This window comes from Ursus maritimus, unplaced genomic scaffold (genome assembly GCF_017311325.1).
Source record: "Ursus maritimus isolate PB19 unplaced genomic scaffold, ASM1731132v1 scaffold_59, whole genome shotgun sequence".
NCBI classification, from domain to species: domain Eukaryota; kingdom Metazoa; phylum Chordata; class Mammalia; order Carnivora; family Ursidae; genus Ursus; species Ursus maritimus.
Window position 1 is genome coordinate 94365 of NW_024426763.1, and position 19809 is coordinate 114173.

General features: G+C 38.7%; 1 pseudogene; it reads right to left on the reverse strand.

Annotated features, from left to right (window-relative positions):
• Positions 1-14130: 14130 nt before the first annotated feature.
• LOC121100936 lies at positions 14131-15141 on the reverse strand (annotated as a pseudogene).
• Positions 15142-19809: the final 4668 nt, after the last annotated feature.

Here is a 19809-nt window from a genome sequence, read left to right on the forward strand (position 1 = left end):
AAAACAGACACATAGACCAATGAACAGAATAGAGAACTCCAGAAATGGGCCCGGCTCTTGGGTAACTACATCTTTGATAAAGAAGGAAAAACCCCTGGTGGAAAAAACCAGTTCTTCAATAAAATGGTGCTGGGGAAAATTGACAGCTACATGCAAAACAATGAAACTTGACCACTCTTCCACACCATACATAAAAGATAAAATTTCATTTTCTATAAATATTGTAGACAAAATAAACTAGAAGAGAAATCTGGTTTAACAAAGACATTTAGAAAATTGCCAAGTCCATTCCAAAGTGAATGTGTATGTTTGAAAAGTATATGCACATATACGTCTGTTTACATAAAGTTATATTACATAATGATTATACGAATTATACTATTATATTACAATGCAGTTATACTTAAATTACATTTATACTATAAAATATGATAAAATAATAATAATAACATAATATAGAATCTTACATATGGTAGTGATACTATAAAGTATATTTGAAAATTTTTATTTAAATTATGAAATTATTTAGAATAAAAACATATATATGTTTTGTTATAATCCACAACTATTTCTCTGTAATATAACACAACACAAATTATATCAATAAAACATCAGAATGAAATCATTAAGCAGAAATCCTATTAAAGAAAGTGGTATCCTTGAATGAGAACAGAACATGTAGGTTTGTAGAAGCTGAATTTAGTGGGAAGTCACATGTTGCTTACTAATTTCTTCATAGCTGTTTTCATCTCCTTGTTTCTCATGTGGGTAGATAGGGTTCAAGAGGGAGTAAAAATGGTATAAAACACAGACAGGAGCTTGTCCACAGAGAAAGCAATTGAAAGGGCACACATAAATGAAAATGCAGGGCCCAAAGAAGAGCTAGTCTGACTACCATGATGTGTGCAGGGCAAGTAGAGAGTGCTTGGATACCACCAGCAGCACGCCTGTCAGACAGTGATGAAATAGGTAGTACAAGAGACCAAGAGGAGCAGAAAACAGCTCATGGAGAGTAACCCACTGTCTGAGATCATAAGCCTAAGACATAAGTGTCCATCATTGGGCTTGATCAACGATGAGTGAAGTCACAAAAGAAGCTGTCCACCTCATTGGGGCCATAGTAAGGTAAATTCACAGTAGGCTACTTGACTGATGGAGTGCACAAATCCAGTGACCCATGAAACCAACACCAGCCCCATGAAGTGTCCGGCTCATCACGGTCATGTGATGCAAAAGTTCAATATAGCCACATATCTGTCATAGGCCATGGAAACCAGACATACCATCTCCAGCCCCACCAATAAAATGCAAGAAGAAGATTTGAGCCATGCATCCTCCAAGGAAGATGAGCTTTTGCTCACTAAGAAAGTTCTGATCATCTTGGGGATGGCAAATGAAGGTGAGCCATATGTCTAAAGAAAGGCAGATTTCAGCAGAAATACATAGGAGAGGAGAGCAGTGGGGGGTCAGAAATCACAGACCACAATGATGAGGCTACCCAGCACAGCGGCCCAGATAGAATCCCAAGAGAAAATACTAAAGAGAAAATGCTGGAGTTGTTGTGAAGTGCAGAGTCACAAACACAAATTCTTGACACTCAAGGAATAATTCTACAGCTCCATTATCTCATTTTCGGTGACTGTTCTGAATCTATAAAAGAAAAGGGCGGACATGAAAGGGCCTGTCAACTACCAGACACATGGAAGTGATCACCTAAACTTTATCTGAATATCATTTTAATTTGTACATAATATAAAAATACATTACAAGGACGCTTAGCCAAGCCCAACAACAGTTTGCTTTCTCCCCACGTTAAGGCTGCTGTAGCTCCCATCTCCACAATGCTTGCTTTGAAAACTTGACAATCCAGACTCCTTCAGAACTCTCTGAGTAGTAGTGGAACTACCTCCTCCTTCCATATTTCATTTGCTTTCACCACAAGCTACCTTCATTCGTACCAGGTCTATGGAACACTGACGTTTCCCATTCTCACTTAATTCAGTTAATAAAAGCAATCAGTATTTAAGGGAAATAAATGGATTAACCTAGGGTTCATATAGTTCTCCCAAATCCCACATTTTATTACTGTTCTTGTCATCTCTTTTTAATCAGTTGGGTTAGGATTAAAAAGGCAATGATCCAATTCATTTGTAGATTTATTGTATAAACAGACAACTTATGACAGGATTTAAGAATGGCTTCAATGAAAGAAATATTTTTCAAGATCTTCATCATGTACAGAGTATAAAACTTAGGCAATATTTGGGGGTGTGTAGCTTTCACAGTATACATAGGTGCTGATAGTTCAGCATTTGTTTGAAAACATAGTTCTGAACTACTGGAAGAACTGGGATGGGATGGATAGGTCCAATCAGTTTATCATGAGAAATGAGGTGGTACCCCAGTCTTCTCACTAAGAGAAAGATACTGTATAAACGTTTTTATAAGACATTGAACAGAATTCTTTCATGAGGGATTCTGAGTTAAGATGGCAGAGGAGAGGAGGACCCCTTTTTCAGCTGGTCCCCTGAGTCCAGCTGGAGGTACCAGACCATCCTGAACATTCACAGAATCAGCCTGAGATGCGGGAGATACATCTGGATCTGTACAAATGAACATCTCCAGCGATGAGTATAGAGGCAGAAGCGGGAGCCACTGAAACCCGCGCACAGATATCGGAAGATAAACAGAAGGGGGAGGGAACCGTGCCGTGTTCGGCGCCAGGAAGTGGTAGCCACATGCACGTGGGAGCGGGCGACTTGCGGACTGACACCGCCGCAAACAACAGAACTGAGACCTTGAGCCAGGAACTTGCATGACCAGTCTGAGGGCTGGAGCTTCTGCAGCGAGAGCCACACCTGAAAGCGGAGTCTCGGAGCACGCAGGGTGGCTGGTGGCTGGGCAGTGTTAGAAACAATAAAGAATGTAGAGACATACTGGCCCTAGAAGTGAGGGCTGGGCGCTGGCTAAGGAGGCGAACATCCAGGGACACTACACGGTTGAGCAGCACCAACAGAAACAGAGTTAAAGTGGCCAGAACATCAGTGGAAGAGTGGTCTGCGTCCCTCTGTTCTGAGACAGAAGGCTGGGATTCGGCCACTGCTCTCTGACTCTAGAAGAGGCACAGCAAAAAGCCAAGGAAAGCCACCAGAGAACAAAAGCCTGAAAATACTGGCTCACAGTGTGCCCATCCCCATCCCCTCGCAGAGGACACAGGACTTGCCCAAACTGGGTTGCCTGAGTACTCAGCGTGGCAGGCCCCTCCCCAGAGGCAGGCTAAAAAATCAAGAACCCACATCCTACAAGGTCCCTATAAAACAAGCAGGCGCACCGCCTGGGTCCCGGCTCACACTTGGCTCTGGCACCCGCAACCTCTCCTCATCAGAATGTGAGGAAGGAGAAATCCCCCCAGGAAAAAAGACAATGAGTCTGTGGCCTCTCTGCCACAGAACTAACGGATATGGATATAACCAAATTACCAGAAATGGAATTCCGAGTAACAATGGTCAAGATGATGCTAGACTTGAAAAAGTATTAGAAATGATAATGAGAATATAGAATCTCTAAGAGCAGAAATGAGAGGCGAATCTGTCTGAAATTAAAATTCTAGGAGCCAAATACAGTCAAAACTAGAGGCTCTGAGTGCCAGGTGAATGAGGCAGAAGAAGATCGGCAAATTGGAGGATGGGTTAGTAGAGAAAAGCGAAAATAGAAATGTGGCTCAAAAATTCAGCTCAGGAATGTAGGCAGTTACGGGAGATTACTGAATCAATGAAACATTCCAATGTCAGAGATGTCGCATCCCTGAGGGGGTGGAGAAAAACAAGGGTCTAGAAGAGATATTTGAACAAATTGTAGCTGAAAACTTCCTAATACAGCAAAAAACAATCTTCATGTCCAAAGGCAGAGAGGACCCCTCCGCTTCCGCCAACCACGACAAAACTACTCCACGTTACGTCACTTAGCACATCGCAAATATTAGATGCAAGGATACAGTATTGAAAGCAGCCAGAGCAAAGAAATTTCTCATGTACCAAGCCAAAGGTATCAGAATTACGTCAGACCTGTCTACACAGACCTGGAATGAGAGAAAGGGTTGGGGGGACATTTTTAAAGCTCTTTCAGAGAAAAACATGCAGCCAAGGATCCTCTATCCAGCAAGGCTGTCATTCAGAATTGATGGAGATAAAGACCTTCCAGAATCGCCAGTCATTGACCAATTCTGAACCACGAAACCAGCCCTACAGGAGATAATAAGGGGGTTCTATAAAAGTAAAAAGGCCCCAAGAGTGATACAGAACAGAAAGTCACAATCTATAGAAACAAAGACATTACAGGCAACATGGCATCATTAAAATCATCTCTCTCAATAACCAGTCTCAATGTAAATGGCCTAAATGGTCCCATAAACGCCACAGGTTTGCAGATTGGATAAAAAGACATGACCCATCCATTTGCTGTCTACAAAAGACTCATTGTGAACCTAAAGATACATCCAGACTGAAATTAACGGGATGGAATACTATCTTTCATGCCAATGGACCTCAAAATAAAGCTGGGGTAGCAATTCTCATATCAGACAGACTGGATTTTAAACTAAAGACTATAGTTAGAGATACAGAAGGGCACTATATTATTCTTAAAGGATGTATCCAACAAGTGGATATGACAATTATAAATATATATGCCCCCAACAGGGGAGCAGTAAGATACACAAGCCAACTCTTAACCAGAATAAAGAGACATATAGATAAAAATACGTTAATAGTAGGGGACCTCAACACTCCACTATCAGAAATAGAGCACCTAAGCAGAAAATCAGCAAACAAACAAGAGCTTTGAATGCCATACTCGACGAGTTGGACCTCATGGATATATAGAACACTACACCCCAGAACCAAAGAATACTCATTCTATTCAAATGCCCATGGAACATTCTCAAGCATATACAATGTTTTGTGTCACAAAACAGGTCTCAACCGATACCAAAAGACTGAAATTATTCCCTGCATATTCTCAGACCACAACACTTTGAAATTGGAACTCAATCACAAGGAAAAATTTTGGAAGTAACTCAAAGATTTGGAGACTAAGAACCATCCCTCCTAGGAATGATTTGATAAACCAGGAAATCAAAAATCAATTTAAACAATTTATGGAGACCAACGAGAATGAAAACAAAATGGTCCAAAACCTATAGGATACTGCAAAGGCAGTCCTAAGGGGGAAATACATAGCCATTCAAGCCTCACTCAGAAGAATAGAAAAATCTAAAATGCAGTTTTTATATTCTCACCTCAAGAAGCTGGAACAGCAACAGAGGGACAGGCCTAATCCACGCACAAGAAAGCAGTTGATCAAGATTAGAGCACAAATCAATGAATTAGAAACCAGGAGTACAGTAGAGCAGATCAACAGAACTAGAAGCTGGTTCTTTGAGAGAATCAATAAAATTGACAGACCACTGGCAAGACTTGTCCAAAAGAAAAGAGAAAGGACCCAAATTAATAAAATTATGAATGAAAAGGGAGAGGTCACAACCAACACCAAGGAAATTGGAAGGATTATTAGAAACTTTTATCAACAGCTTTATGCCAATAAATTAAGCAATCTGGAAGAGATGGAGGCCTTTCTGGAAACCTATAAACTACCAAGACTGAAACAGGAAGAAATTGATTTCAAACAGGCCAATTAATTATGAAGAGATTGATCAGTGATAAACAACCTTCCAAAAACAAAACTCAGGCCCGGATGGTTTTCCTGGAATTCTACCAAACATTCAGAGAAGAAATAATACCTATTCTCCCAAAGCTATTTCAAAAATATAAACAGAAGGAAAGCTACCAAACTTTTCTATGAGGCCAATATTACTGATCCCAAACCAGGCAAAGACCCCATCAAAAGGAGAATTACAGACCGATTTCCCTAATGAATATGGCGCTGAAATTCTCAACAAGATCTTGGCTAATAGAATCCAACAGTCCATTACAAGGATTATCCATCAACACCAAGTGGGATTCATCCCTGGGATGCAAGGGTGGTTCAACATTTGCAGTCGGTCAGTGTGATACATCATATCAACAAGAAAGAGTCAAGAACCATATGATCCTCTCAATAAATGCAGAAAAGCATTTGACAAAATAGATCCTTTCCTGATTAAAACCCTTCAGAGTGTAGGGATAGAGGTACATTCCTCAATCTCATAAAAACCATCTATGAAAAGCTTACAGCAAATATCATTCTCAATGGGGAAAAGCTGGAAGACTTTCCCTTAAGATCAGGAACACAAGGATGCCCACTCTGCCATTATTATTTAACATAGTACTAGAAGTCCTTGCAACAGCAGTCAGACAACCAAAAGGGATAAAAGGTATCCAAATCGGCAAAGAAGAAGTCAAACTGTCTCTGCATTCAGATGACACGATACTGTATATGGAAGACCCAAAGAATCCACTCCCAAACTATTAGAAGTTATAGAGCAAATCAGTAATGTGGCGGGATACAAAATCAATGCTCAGAAATCATTTGCATTTCTATACACGAATAATGACACTGAAGAAAGAGAAATAGGGGGAATCCATCCCATTTACAATAGCACCCAAAACCATACGTTACCTTGGAATTAACTTAACCAGAGACGTAAAGTTAGTTTTTATGAATCCATTTTAACTTCATCATTTCCCTATTATTTATATCTTTTTAAAATATTTTAAATTGTTGTTCTAGGATTAAAAACATTTGATCAAAGTCTAACTTCAAATAATATCACTACCTGATGTGTTGTAAAAGAGATTTACACCAGTATATCTTCCTCACTCTCACCGTTTTTTTTTTTTGTCATAAATTCTACTTTTACTTATGCCATCAACAAAAATATTGCTACCATACATATTTCTTTTATTCCATTCCCAATGCTTTTCACCTTGTTTGGTGGATCCATGTGTCGTCTGGTATCACACTACTACTCTGACTGAAAAATTAAACATTATTCATAGTGCAAGTCTACTTGTCAGTGAATTCCCTTGGTTTTGTTTTTATGAGAAAGTATATATTTCTCCTTCATTCTTCTTCCTGCTTTATTGAGGTATGATCGACAATAATTATATATATTTAAGTTGTACAGTGACTTTTTTGAAGTTATACAAGTTAATGATGACTTAATGTATGTATACATTGTGAGGAAATGAGTACCACCTCAAGTTGATTAACACATTTATCGCCTTTCACAATTACACTTTTTGTGTGGTGAGAACACTTAGGATCTATTCTCTTGGCATATTTCAAGTATGCAATACAATACTATTAATTTTAGTCAGGATGCTACATATTAAAGCCCCAGAACTTATTCATCTTACCAACATCTCCCCATTCCACCACCATCCCCATCCTTGGCCACCAGCCCCTGGCAGTCACCATTTTACTGTCTGGTTTGATGAATTCAACTTTTTTAGATTCCACATGTAAGTGAAATCACACAATATTTCTCTTTCTGTGTTTGGCTTATTTCACTTAGCATAATGTCCTCCAGTTTCATTCACGTTGTCACAAATAGAATTTCCTTCTTTCTTATGGCTGAACGGTATTCCATAGTTTTGGCTATTTGGGTCTTTTGTGGTTTCATACAAAGTTTAAGGTTGTTTTATCTACTTTTGTGAAAAATGCCATTGGAATTTTGATAGGGATTGCATTAGATCTATAGATGACTTTTGGTAGTATGGCATTGTAATAATATTAATTCGCCTAATCCATGAACAGGATATCATTCCATTTATTTGTGTCTTCAATTTCTTTCATCAATGTCCTACAGTTTTCAGTGTACAGATCTTTCACCTCCTTGATTCAATTTATTCCTAAGTACTTTTACTTTTTGATGCTTGGCAGCAGGAGTGTTCCCAGCCTGTGACTGAATTAAAGGGCCATATCAGGATCTACAGTTGGACCAAGCTCAGAGGGCCTGCCTCAGGAACACGGACAGATGTGTCTACCACCCAGTCCCTTGGCATACACAACTAGTGGCTAAAAGGGACCAGAATTGGGTCACAGGCCACTTCAAGAAGATATGAACAGCCAGACTGAGGTTGGCAGGACTGCTACCTGTGGCACAGGTGAGTGTGACTCCTACTGGGTCCTGGTGGATGGATGGTGTTGGTGGGGAGACCAAGACCAAATATGGTTTAGCCAAGTCTACGAGGAGACTGGGGCTGTTTCTGAATCTGTACCCAGACACTAGATCAGTGAGTCTGCCACCTGGGCATGGGTCTGCCTACTCAAAATGGCCCTCATTGATCATGGGTTACACTGGGATTTTCACAATCTCTTAACTAGATCCCAAAGCTCCCACAAGGCACTTTTGTCTATGGATGGCTGCAAATTATTGTTACTGAGGGGGATTGAGGCCAGCATTACCAAAGCCAAAAAACACACCACAAGGAGCACCTGGCAGGCTCAGTCAGATGAGTGTCCAACTCTTGGTTGTGGCTCAGGTATGATCTCAGGGTCTTGGGATAGAGCTATGTGTTTAGCTCTGCATTCAGTGTGGAGTCTGTTTGTCCTCCTTTGCCCTCTGTCCCTCCTTCTCCTCTCTTCCTCACCCTCTAAAATAAGTAAACTCTTAAAAAAAAAAGACACTACACGAAAAGAAAACTACTGCCAATATCCCTGATGAATATACATGCAAACATTTTCAACAAAATATTAGGAACCAAATTCAACAACAGATTAAAAGGATCATATGTCATGATCAAGTGGGAATCACCCCTGAGATACAAGAATAGTTTAACATAAGTAAATCAATATATGTGAGACAGTATATTTAAAAAATGAGGGATAAAAACCATATGATAATCTCAATAGATGTAGAAAAAGCATTTGGCAAAATACAACATCCTTTCATGATTTAAAAAAAAACTCATAAAATGTGAGTGGAGAAGAAACATACCTCAACATAATAAAAGCCATATATGACAAGCCCACAGCAAACATCATACTCAATGGTAAAAGGTCAAAAGCTTTTCTGCTAACGTCAGAAACAAGGTCAGGGTGTCCATGCTTACCATTTCTTTTTTTTTCTTTTTTTCTTTTTTTTAAAAGATTTTATTTATTTATTTGACAGAGACAGCCAGCGAGAGAGGGAACACAAGCAGGGGGAGTGGGAGAGGAAGAAGCATGCTCCCAGCAGAGGAGCCTGATATGGGGCTCGATCTGAGAATGCTGGGATCACACCCTGAGCTGAAGGCAGACGCTTAACGACTATGCCACCCAGGTGCCCCCATGCTTACCATTTCTATTCAACATAGTACTGGAAGTCCTAGCCAGAGCAATCGATCAAAAGTAAATAAAAGGCATCAAATCAGAAAAAAAGATAAATTGCTTTTGCAGATGACATATTCAATAAATGTCAATAAATGGTGCTGGGAAAATTGGACAGCTATATGCAAAAGAATGAAACTTGACCACTCTCTCACCATACACAAAGATAAACTCCAAATGGATGAAAGACCTCGATGTGAGACAGGAATCCATCAAAATCCTAGAGGAGAGCATAGACAGCAACCTTATGCGACATCAGCCACAGCAACCTTTTTCATGACACATCTCCAAAGGCAAGAGAAACAAAAGATAAAATGAACTTGTGGGACTTCATCAAGATAAAAAACTTCTGCACAGCCAAGGAAACAGTCAAAAGAACTAAGAGGCAGCCCACGGAATGGGAGAATATATTTGCAAATGATGCTACAGATAAAAGACTAGTATCCAAGATCTACAAAGAACTTCTCAAACTCAATACACGAGAAACAAACAAATCATAAAATGGGCAGAAGATATGAACAGACACTTTTCCAATGAAGACATACAAATGGCTAACAGACACATGAAAAAATGTTCAAAATCATTAGCCATCAAGGAAATTCAAATCAAAACCACACTGAGATACCACCTATCGTAGTTAGAATGGCAAAAATGGACAAGGCAAGAAACAACAATTGTTGGAGAGGATGTGGAGAAAGGGATCCCAACTTAGCTGTCCAATTTTCCCAGCACCATTTATTGACATTTATTGAATATGTCATCTGCAAAAGCAATTTATCTTTTTTTTTTCTGATTTGATCCCTTTTATTTATTTTTTTGACTGATTGCTCTGGCTAGGACTTCCAGTACTATGTTGAATAGAAATGGTAAGCATGGACACCCTGACCTTGCTTCTGACTTTAGCAGAAAAGCTTTTGACCTTTTACCATTGAGTATGATGTTTGCTGTGGGCTTGTCATATATGGCTTTTATTATGTTGAGGTATGTTTCTTCTCCACTCACATTTTATGAGTTTTTTTTTAAATCATGAAAGCATTTTGTCAAATGCTTTTTCTGCATCTATTGAGATTATCATATGGTTTTTATCCCTCATTTTTTAAATATAGTGTCTCACATATATTGATTTACATATGTTAAACTTTTCTTGTATTCTAGGGGTGATTCCCACTTGATCATGACATATGATCCTTTTAATTTGTTGTTGAATTTGGTTCCTAATATTTTGTTGAAAATGTTTGCATGTATATTCATCAGGGATATTGGCAGTAGTTTTCTTTTCGTGTAGTGTCTTTTTTTTTAAGATTTTACTTATTTTAGAGGGTGAGGAAGAGAGGAGAGGGAGGGACAGAGGAGAAAGGAGAAGGACAAACAGACTCCACACTGAGCGCGGAGTCCGATGCGGGGCTCGATCCCAGGACCCCGGGATCATGACCTAAACCGAAGGCAGATGCTTAACTGACTGAGCCACCCAGGTGCCCCTAAATAGTCCTTTTACTAAACTCTCTTCCAATTCCCCATCTGTGTTCCTGCTACCTGCTAGGACCCTGGGACATACACTATGTCTTTGAGTTAGGGTTAGTTTTGGCAGTGAGCATCAGAAAACCCAAAATAACAATAGTCTACGCAAGATGAAACTCTCTAAACTCTTTCTCATGTAAATCACACTTGGTGTTAAGCAAGCCAAAGCGGGTGGTGGCCCCTGGACATTAGGTCATACTACACATACGCATCTTAATCGTCTGTAAATTGGCATCATGACTGAAACACTTTTCCATGTCATCATCAACTCTTCAGAAAGAATCAAGACTTGGCTCAGGGTGTCATCTTCCTGAATCACTTTTCCTAATGCTCACACCAACTCCAGAAGGATGATCTCCCTCTCCCAACACCCCAGTCTCTACCCCTGCACACACACACACACACACACACACACACTCACTCACTTCAGTCATGGTGTCTCTTATGCTCCAAGTCCCTTATCTGTTTGTGGGCCTGTCTCCTTGCTTGACGCCTGGGAACATCTCTTTTTGTCTTATTATCCCCAGCCCCAATTCCTGGCATAAAACAGACACCAGTAAATGACAAGGCTATTTTAAGACCTGCATAATATTTCATCATATAAAGGCACCCTAGTTTGCTTAGCTGCTTCCTCGGGTTTTTTTTTTTTTTTTTTAATTTTTATTTATTTGGCGTTGCTGCATATACACAATAATATATGAGAGGCAATCTAATTACCCACCTTTAAGTTAACAGATCCATCTTTTTTTCACTTTTACATGTCCATTTATTAAGAACTCCCGTTGTGACAATTTAAACAGTATTTATTAGCGATTAGTGTTGAGAAAATTATTTCCCTCTACATACAAAAATACAGATTTGAACACTATGAAAACAGGCAGGACAAGTACCATGAAAAATAGGTCCTTCAAAAGAAATAAAGGGACAAAACTGAAGGCAATGTGAGGCTTTGTCTGCTGTCAGGACAAACCACCAGAGCTAAGGCTTTGGGGCCCCAAAACCACTCAAATGGATAGAGTCAAACCCAACACCAGGGTTTGAAAAGCCAGGATAGCCAACAACAGCATAAACCAATGTGTGCCAAATGAGGCATCACCTCAGAATGTCCCACAGCTGTGTCCCAACTGGAAAAGAAATAAACTTTAAGAAACAAAATGTAATAGCTATTAAATTAACATTGTTGCCCCCTGAAATGCCACTGGGCCAAGTACCAATGAATAATCACATTGGAGTTATTAGCCATCTGACTTGACTTCCTCTGTTAAAATAATTACATATTATGACCCTTCTAAAGGACAAAAAGAAGCTACAATTTTGTTTCAATAAATCCATTCCTTCATTTTGCAACAGCTTAGCTAGTTTACTCGAGATTTTCTTGACTAGACAGAACCTGCGTCCTACAGGGATGGGAAAGCCAAAGGAACAGCTAGTGTTAGCTGAGTCTTGTTTTCATCAAGCTCCTCACAGCAGGGAATCTATTTTGTCCAGACAGAAAACCAGAAAGGGTCACTGAGCCCGCCCCAGGCATCCATAAATCAATCTGAGATCTAAAAGAGAAGACCAGCTGGCAGAGGCTGCCTGTGCAGCCTGAACAGATCCATCTTCTTGACCAGACTTTAGTCAGGCTCCTCTGAGCTCTCTTTTCCACTAGCCCTCAACCCACTAAGCCCCATCCTTGCTGGGCTTGCATAGACCAATTATAACTAGAATCCTATTAAGTCAGTTTAAAGAAAACCCCTCGCCTTTGATATCTGATTCTTTTTTTATTTTAATGTTTTTTTTATTATATTATGTTAGTCACCATACAGTACATCCCTGGTTTCCGATGTAAGGCTCGATGATTCGTGGTTGTGTATAACACCCAGTGCACCATGCAATACGTGGCCCTCCTTACTACCCATCACCAGCCTATCCCATTCCCCACCCCCTCCCCTCTGAAGCCCTCAGTACCTACTCTCAATATCTAATCACTCTGGCCTGCCTTTAGCAAGAATCCTATTAGGTCGGTTTAGCCAGAAGTCTCCCTTAGTAATTTTATCCACCAACCACCTCCCGTCTGCTCTGGGTATAAATCCACACTTGTTCTGCTGTATTGGATATGAAGCCGATTCTATACTGAGGTTCTTTCTTTTCCCTATTGTAATAATTCTCAATTAAAGCCAGTTTTTCAAACTACTGCTGTCATATTCTGGGTTTTGTTTTTTTGTTTTTTTTTTTTTTTTGATAGAGTGCTGTCTGTGAAACAAAAGTTAAGTTGCTTTGGTTAAAGTCATAAAATGGATGATTAAGACTGTAGAGAGGTAATTGCAAGGTAGTAGGATCTGGTTTTGTTTATTCAGTGGGATAATGGACAGATTTATTCTGAGATAAAATGTCTGGTTATGCCAGAATCTGAAAAGAGGAAGACAAACTCCAATGTAGATAGAAAACTGTAGAAGATTCAGGAAGTAAATTCTACTTGCCTTGGTTTCATATATGTGTATATGTTTTTAAATAATGAGAGTGAAAATAAACAATGATATATGTTAATATTTTGGCAGTTTGCAAAGCCCAGCTTTAATTACTTTATTTTTAAAAACAAGAAATGCTTTATGACCAAATACTATATTGAAGCAAGACCAGAATTTGGTTTCCTCTCATTTACAATAACCTGACAAATTACCTTGGTATATTCATTCTACCCTTGACTAAAGGCAGTAAATGTTATTCTTTACCTTCTGTGTAATCATCCGTTAGTGTAGAGATTCTTTAGCTCCCCAGAATAACTTTTGTGTCTTATGCTGACTTTGTATGCTCTATTATTTTTAAAATATGGTTAATTGCCTATGAAAGAGCTGAAGTTCCTTCGGTTTATTTTAAATATACTTCACTCTGATTAATAGATAGATATACTATAACCATTCCCTTTCTAGAACCTATACTGCCTGCACCACTGTTGCGGGGTGTTTTGTGTCTACCAAATATATGAGCTGAAATCCTAATCCCCAATACCTGTGAATGTGACCATGTTTGGAAATAGTCTTTGCAGACGTAGTCAAGTAAAGATGAAGTCATACTGTATTAACGTAGACTGGGAGATACTTCATGTTCTGAAGGCTTCAAAGAAGTATGCCATCTTATATTTCTAAAATTAGTTCATATAAATACTGCTCCTTAGGAATTTAGTCTTGAGATTACTATAATCATTGGTTTAAAAATACTTCTGTGTAATTCTCTCTTTTCAAAAGTGAATGTCCCTCCCCTGAGTGAAAGACAAAATAGACCCAGTATCAGTGTGTATATTCAACAGAGAAAAGACAAATAAGAGCATTTCTCTAAGTTTGACTATCAGTAATGAACATCAGTAATCAACAAGGGCTGTTCACAGTACAGGCATCACTTAAGAGATCATTCTGTAATTTACTAGCTGTCTGCATAGCCTCCTTATTGCCACCTTCATTTCTTGATTCCTGAATGTAGATGACTGGATTCAGGAAAGGAGTGAGAACAGCATCAAAGATGGCCAGAAACTTATCCAGGTGTATGGTGGGAGTTGGCCATGTATAAAAAAAAATCAAAGGACCAAAGAACAAGAAGACCACAGTGATGTGCAGCTGACAGTGTGGACAGAGCCTTGGATGAACCAGCTGAAGAGTGTTTCTGAACAGTGAGAATGATGATGACATAGGAAATGATCAGTACGAAGAAGGAGCCAACAGAGATGAGTCCACTACTGGCTGTGACCATAAACTCTAGTCGGTAGGTGTCTGTGCAGGCAAGTTTGATGAACCGAGGAAGGTCACAGTAAAAGCTGTCCAATACATTAGGACCACAGAAGGGTAAGTCTACCACAAAAGCCAATTGAACCACAGAGGGATAAGGCCAGTCATCCAGGCAGCCACTAAAAGAAGATGCACATTCTTGGGCTCATGATGGTCAGATAGTGCAGAGGCTTACATATGGCAACATATCTGTCAAAGGCCATGGCAAATGAGCAGCACCATCTCCACACCACCAATGACATGGATAAAGAAGATTTGAATGATGCAGCCACCAAAGGGAGATGACTTTACGCTTTCTGAAAGGTCATAAGTCATCTTGGGAGAAGTGACTGAAGAAACGCCCAGGTCAATGAAGGAGAGGTTGGCCAACAGGAAGTACATGGGAGAGTGCAAGTGAGGGTCAGAACACAGTGAGCATGATGAAGGAGTTTCCCATCATGCTTGCCACTATAAAACGTGGAGGAGAACACAAGAGGAGAAGTTGGATCTTCCAGGAGTTGGTGAGTCCCAGGAACACAAACTCTGACACCGCTGAGTGATTCATTCCATCCATTGGCTTCGTTGGCACTGCTACCTGAGGAACAATAGGAGAAAAAAATTATAATTATATTAATAAGTTGGGAGAGAGGTCAAAGGTATGAAAGCCTGCTTCTACTGTAGAATTAGAACAGATCTGATATGCTCATGGCCTCTCAAATGTGATTACCCAGAAAAATTGGTGGCTGTCAGGTGGAGCTGCTCTCTACCACCAGGTTGTCTCTGCATTTGATACCCTCTGCTTCCTCTCAGGTTTGATGCGTGATTACTCTAGAGGTGTAACAATAGTCAACATGAGCCCCAGTCACGTAGAAATTAATCACTATTGCAACCCCTTCCGAGTCCATAAGCCTTTATCTGGAAGACAGACCCTTCTTCTCATCCATCCAGTGTCCACCTCTGGGGAGTATATTCATCTTTAATATTACTTAAATATTTAAATGTCTACAAAGTCTTGCTTTTATTATTACTACCACTTTTTTACTGTCCCTTGTTTATAATGGAGTACAGTCCTAACTCACCAACTCAACTATGAGCTTTTGGAAGAAGGAATTACTGACTTTATTCATAGTTGGACTCCCTGAAGCAGTGGAAATTGTGGTCTAGAGTGGTGCAGGTCCATGCACATTATCAGTTCATATCATATTAGGTACAAAAATTTGTGAGTGTTTAGAAATCTCTCTAGAAATTTAACATTACAGTGATGCCCAAGTTTCTGATTTTGCATTTACAAAAGTATTAGTCTATTGAAGCAAAAGGCTTAGGGTGCCTAGCTGGCTCAGTCATAAAAGCATACAACTCTCGATCTCGAGGTTGTGAGTTCAAACTCCAAATTGGGTATAGAGATTACTTATATAAATAATTATTTTTAAAAAATAAAAGAAAAGCTTAAACTTCAACACATAGAATTGAGCAACATTGCCTTAAGATACTTAACACCTGATGTGAAAAGCTTAAAACTATGAAATGTATCATAATGTAGTAGAAATGATATTATGAAAATCTCTAAAAAGAATCACAGAAACAGCATAGCTTAGTAGAAAGAATATGGGTTTTGGATTTTGATTTCCACAATTTATAAATGTTCAACCACTGATGGGTTGATCTTGGACAAGTTACTTAAAGTCTCGAGCCTCAGTTAATTTATTTATGAAACTGTAATTAGTAATTAATGTATCTTAGTCATATGGCTATATTAAGTATTCAGTAAATGTTAAGTTTACTTCTTTTTATTTCACTTGCCCATAATAGCACTCTACACAAGACATAATTAATGAGCGAATAAGAAAACAAAATAGGTTAACCAGTAGGGATCATCAAACTTTCATATCATAAAATATATTTCAAAAAATAATTATTAATATAGTGGTCACATTCTCTTAGTAGTAGAAATTAAACTATCTTCCATAAGTTCAGTTGATCTGCTCTCAAAGAACACTATTTCTTATTAGTACTTACCACAAAGGTAATTTATTATTTGTTCCATATATCGCTCCAACTTGGCTTAAGCCCCATAAAGTTGTGGACCACATCTGTCTTGTTCAACCCAGGGTATCAAAATTTAGAATCACTCCATGGGGCACCTTGGTTGCTCAGTCAGTTAGCAACTGACTCCTTATTTTGGCTCAGGTCATGACTCTCAGGATTATGAGATAGAGCTTCAGCATCAGGCTCCACACTAGACATGGAGCCTGCTTAAGGTTCTCTCTCTCCCGACCCTGCTGCCCCCGTCCCTCTCAAAAAGAAAAAAGAAAAAGAAAGAAAGAGAGAAAGAGAGAAAGAAGAAAGAAAGAAAGAAAGAAAGAAAGAAAGAAAGAAAGAAAGAAAGAAAGAAAGAAAGAAAAGAAAGAAAGAAGAAGAGAAAGAAGGAAGGAAAAGGAAAGGAAAGGAAAGGAAAGGAAAGGAAAGGAAAGGAAAGGAATTTGGAATCACTCCAGAAACATAACAAGGACAAATAAATATTTGCTGAAAGGGTGAATAAAATATATTTGCTTGGGTTAGAGACTGACCATGTGAGGAAAGACAGAAATTCAGGAAAGTGAAAATTTTGCCTGAAGGAAAGCCAAAAGTAGGAATGGAACTAAAAGGAAGTCTTCAATCAAGTCAAAGAGACTGAAATTGATGAGGTCAACTTCGGGACCTACTGATGAACTTTAGGAAATTCAGGAAAATCTCTAGTCATTATAGATCAGAAAATAAATACCTGAATATGTTAAATAAGTTGACCAAAATCATAAATTTACTTAGTGTTAGAGCTTGTATTAGAACCCAGGTCTACAGACTCCAAGATCAGTCCTCTTTCCAATTCCCTACTTTCTTTCATTTATCTGTGACTTACTGAGGATACAGCCTGAACAAAAACATGTGGCAGGGTGATGGTAGAAAATTCTTGGAGGAAAGATGAGCCCCTTGTAACTGATGATGGCCCTTTATCGACATGCTGGTAGCTGATGTCTTGGCCTCCATGATTAATCATCCCTGACGCAACTGTCCATCAACAAATTAATGTACTTCAGTGTCCTGGAAAACGTGGGTGTTCTCAAAAGCATTTGTTCTTATTCTAATTGTTCAGGCAAATGCTCTCATTTAGAACAGATGGCTTTTGGATGAACTCAATATAAAACGCTAGTTTAATCTGTTCTGCTCAATCTTTTCCTCCCTGGAGGACTGAGACCCCTGAAGAGGTCCAGCATGAGCTAACCACCTAGAAGCTGCCGTAATGTTGCCTGCACTCAAGTTCTATCTCCTTCGTGAAATCATTCTTGACACCATCAGCCTGAGTAATTTTCAGTTTCTAGAGTTTCATTTTAACTCCCAAATGAATTATAGGACTATTCTATAATATGTCTCCATAACCTCTGCAGTGCCTAGAATAATGCTGGAGAACATAACAGGTCTTCAGTAAAAAGCTTGAGTTTCCCATTTGAGTCCAAGTGTACTGAGGTTGATCATCAATCTCAGTGTGGATGCAGGGACTCCAGACTTTATCTAGGACTTCATATTAAATATGGGCTCTATTTATGATTGCATTGTTCTTTGAGTTCATCTCTTTTAACTCTCATCTTATAGCAATCATTTCTATATTTTTAAAGAAGCTACAATGGAATAATGAAAGGAGTATAGTCTTCAATATCTGAAAACCATATTTCATATTCGTCACCTAGTAACTAGTGACCTTGAGTAACATACATTTCATCTCTGGGTCCTTTTCCCATCTGCAAAATGGAAAAATAGTGTCTTACAGAACTGAAAATTGAGAAAATACATGTCACCAAATCTAGTTAATTCTCTTTACTAATTGGTAACAGAAATAACCTGTATGTCCATAGCGAGGTCATATATAAGTAAATTTTGTAAATTAATACAATGGGTTGAATTATTTGAGAAGTAACTGAATGAACAAGATATATATTTATCACCATGGAAAAATCTCAAAAAATTTAATGTCGAGAAAAAAATCTAATTGTAAAATCATACATGTAAACTGAAATAATTTTTGTAAATTCTTGTAACACTCAATAATTATTACATATTATTAAATATAAATGAATATATAGGTAGTAGGAGTATGAAAGTTTGAATAAGAAGGATATCTATCCCACAACTTCAGAATAGTGTTTTTTCCTGTGGAGGAAAATGGAGGAATCTGACAACATGAGTGATTTTGATTTTTGTAATGATTTATTACTCAAGAGAAGTCTGATAAAATGGCAGTTGTTTATTGTTAAATCTTGAAGTTAAATACACAGTGCCAATCATATGGTTTTGAGTACTTTTCAAATGGTTGAAGTATGTTTCACAATTTCTTGCTAATTTAACACATCTTCCATGTATTTATTCTTTCTCTTCTAACCCTCCTTTCAACAGTTATCACTAAATCTACCACAAAGCCTCATCAAGATTCTCTCCTTCAAGTGTTTCTGCTGCTCTAACAAAAATCTATCTGCTCTCAGAATAAACCCAGTCATAGTATTAATGGTTTCATGATTCCTCTTTTGCCTCCAGATGAATAAAACCTCATAATAAAGCATTCAGACCCGTCTGGAGTCTGGGCCTTTCCAACCTCATTTCCTATCTCATTTTATTACATCCTTTCTTGCACCCATGATCCAGCAATATCTATTTATTATCTGACAATGCCACATAATACACATACCTCCATGCCTTTAAATATACTGGTTCTTCTTCTTCAACTCCCTTCCAGCCTTTCCACCCACTGCTCTTCTTTCTGGAAGAGTATAATACATACCTCAAAGTAAACACATGTTATACTTTTTTAATATAATAATATTTTTATTATGTTATTCACCATGCAGTAAATCCCTGGTTTTTATGTAAAGTTCGATGATTCATTAGTTGCGTATAACACCCAGTGCACCATGCAATACGATTCCTCTTTACTACCCATCACCGGCCTATCCCATTCCCCCCCCCCTCCCTCTGAAGCCCTCATTTTGTTTCTAAGAGTCCAAAGTCTCTCATGCTTCTTCCTCCTTCTGATTACCCCCTTTCTTGTTCCCTTTCTTCCCTACCGATCTTCCTAATTCTTATGTTCCATAGATGAGAGAAACCATATGATAATTGTCTTTCTCTGCTTGACTTATTTCACTTAGCATTATCTCCTCCAGTGCCGTCCATGTTGCAGCAAATGTTGAGAACTCATTCTTTTTGATAGCTGAGTAAT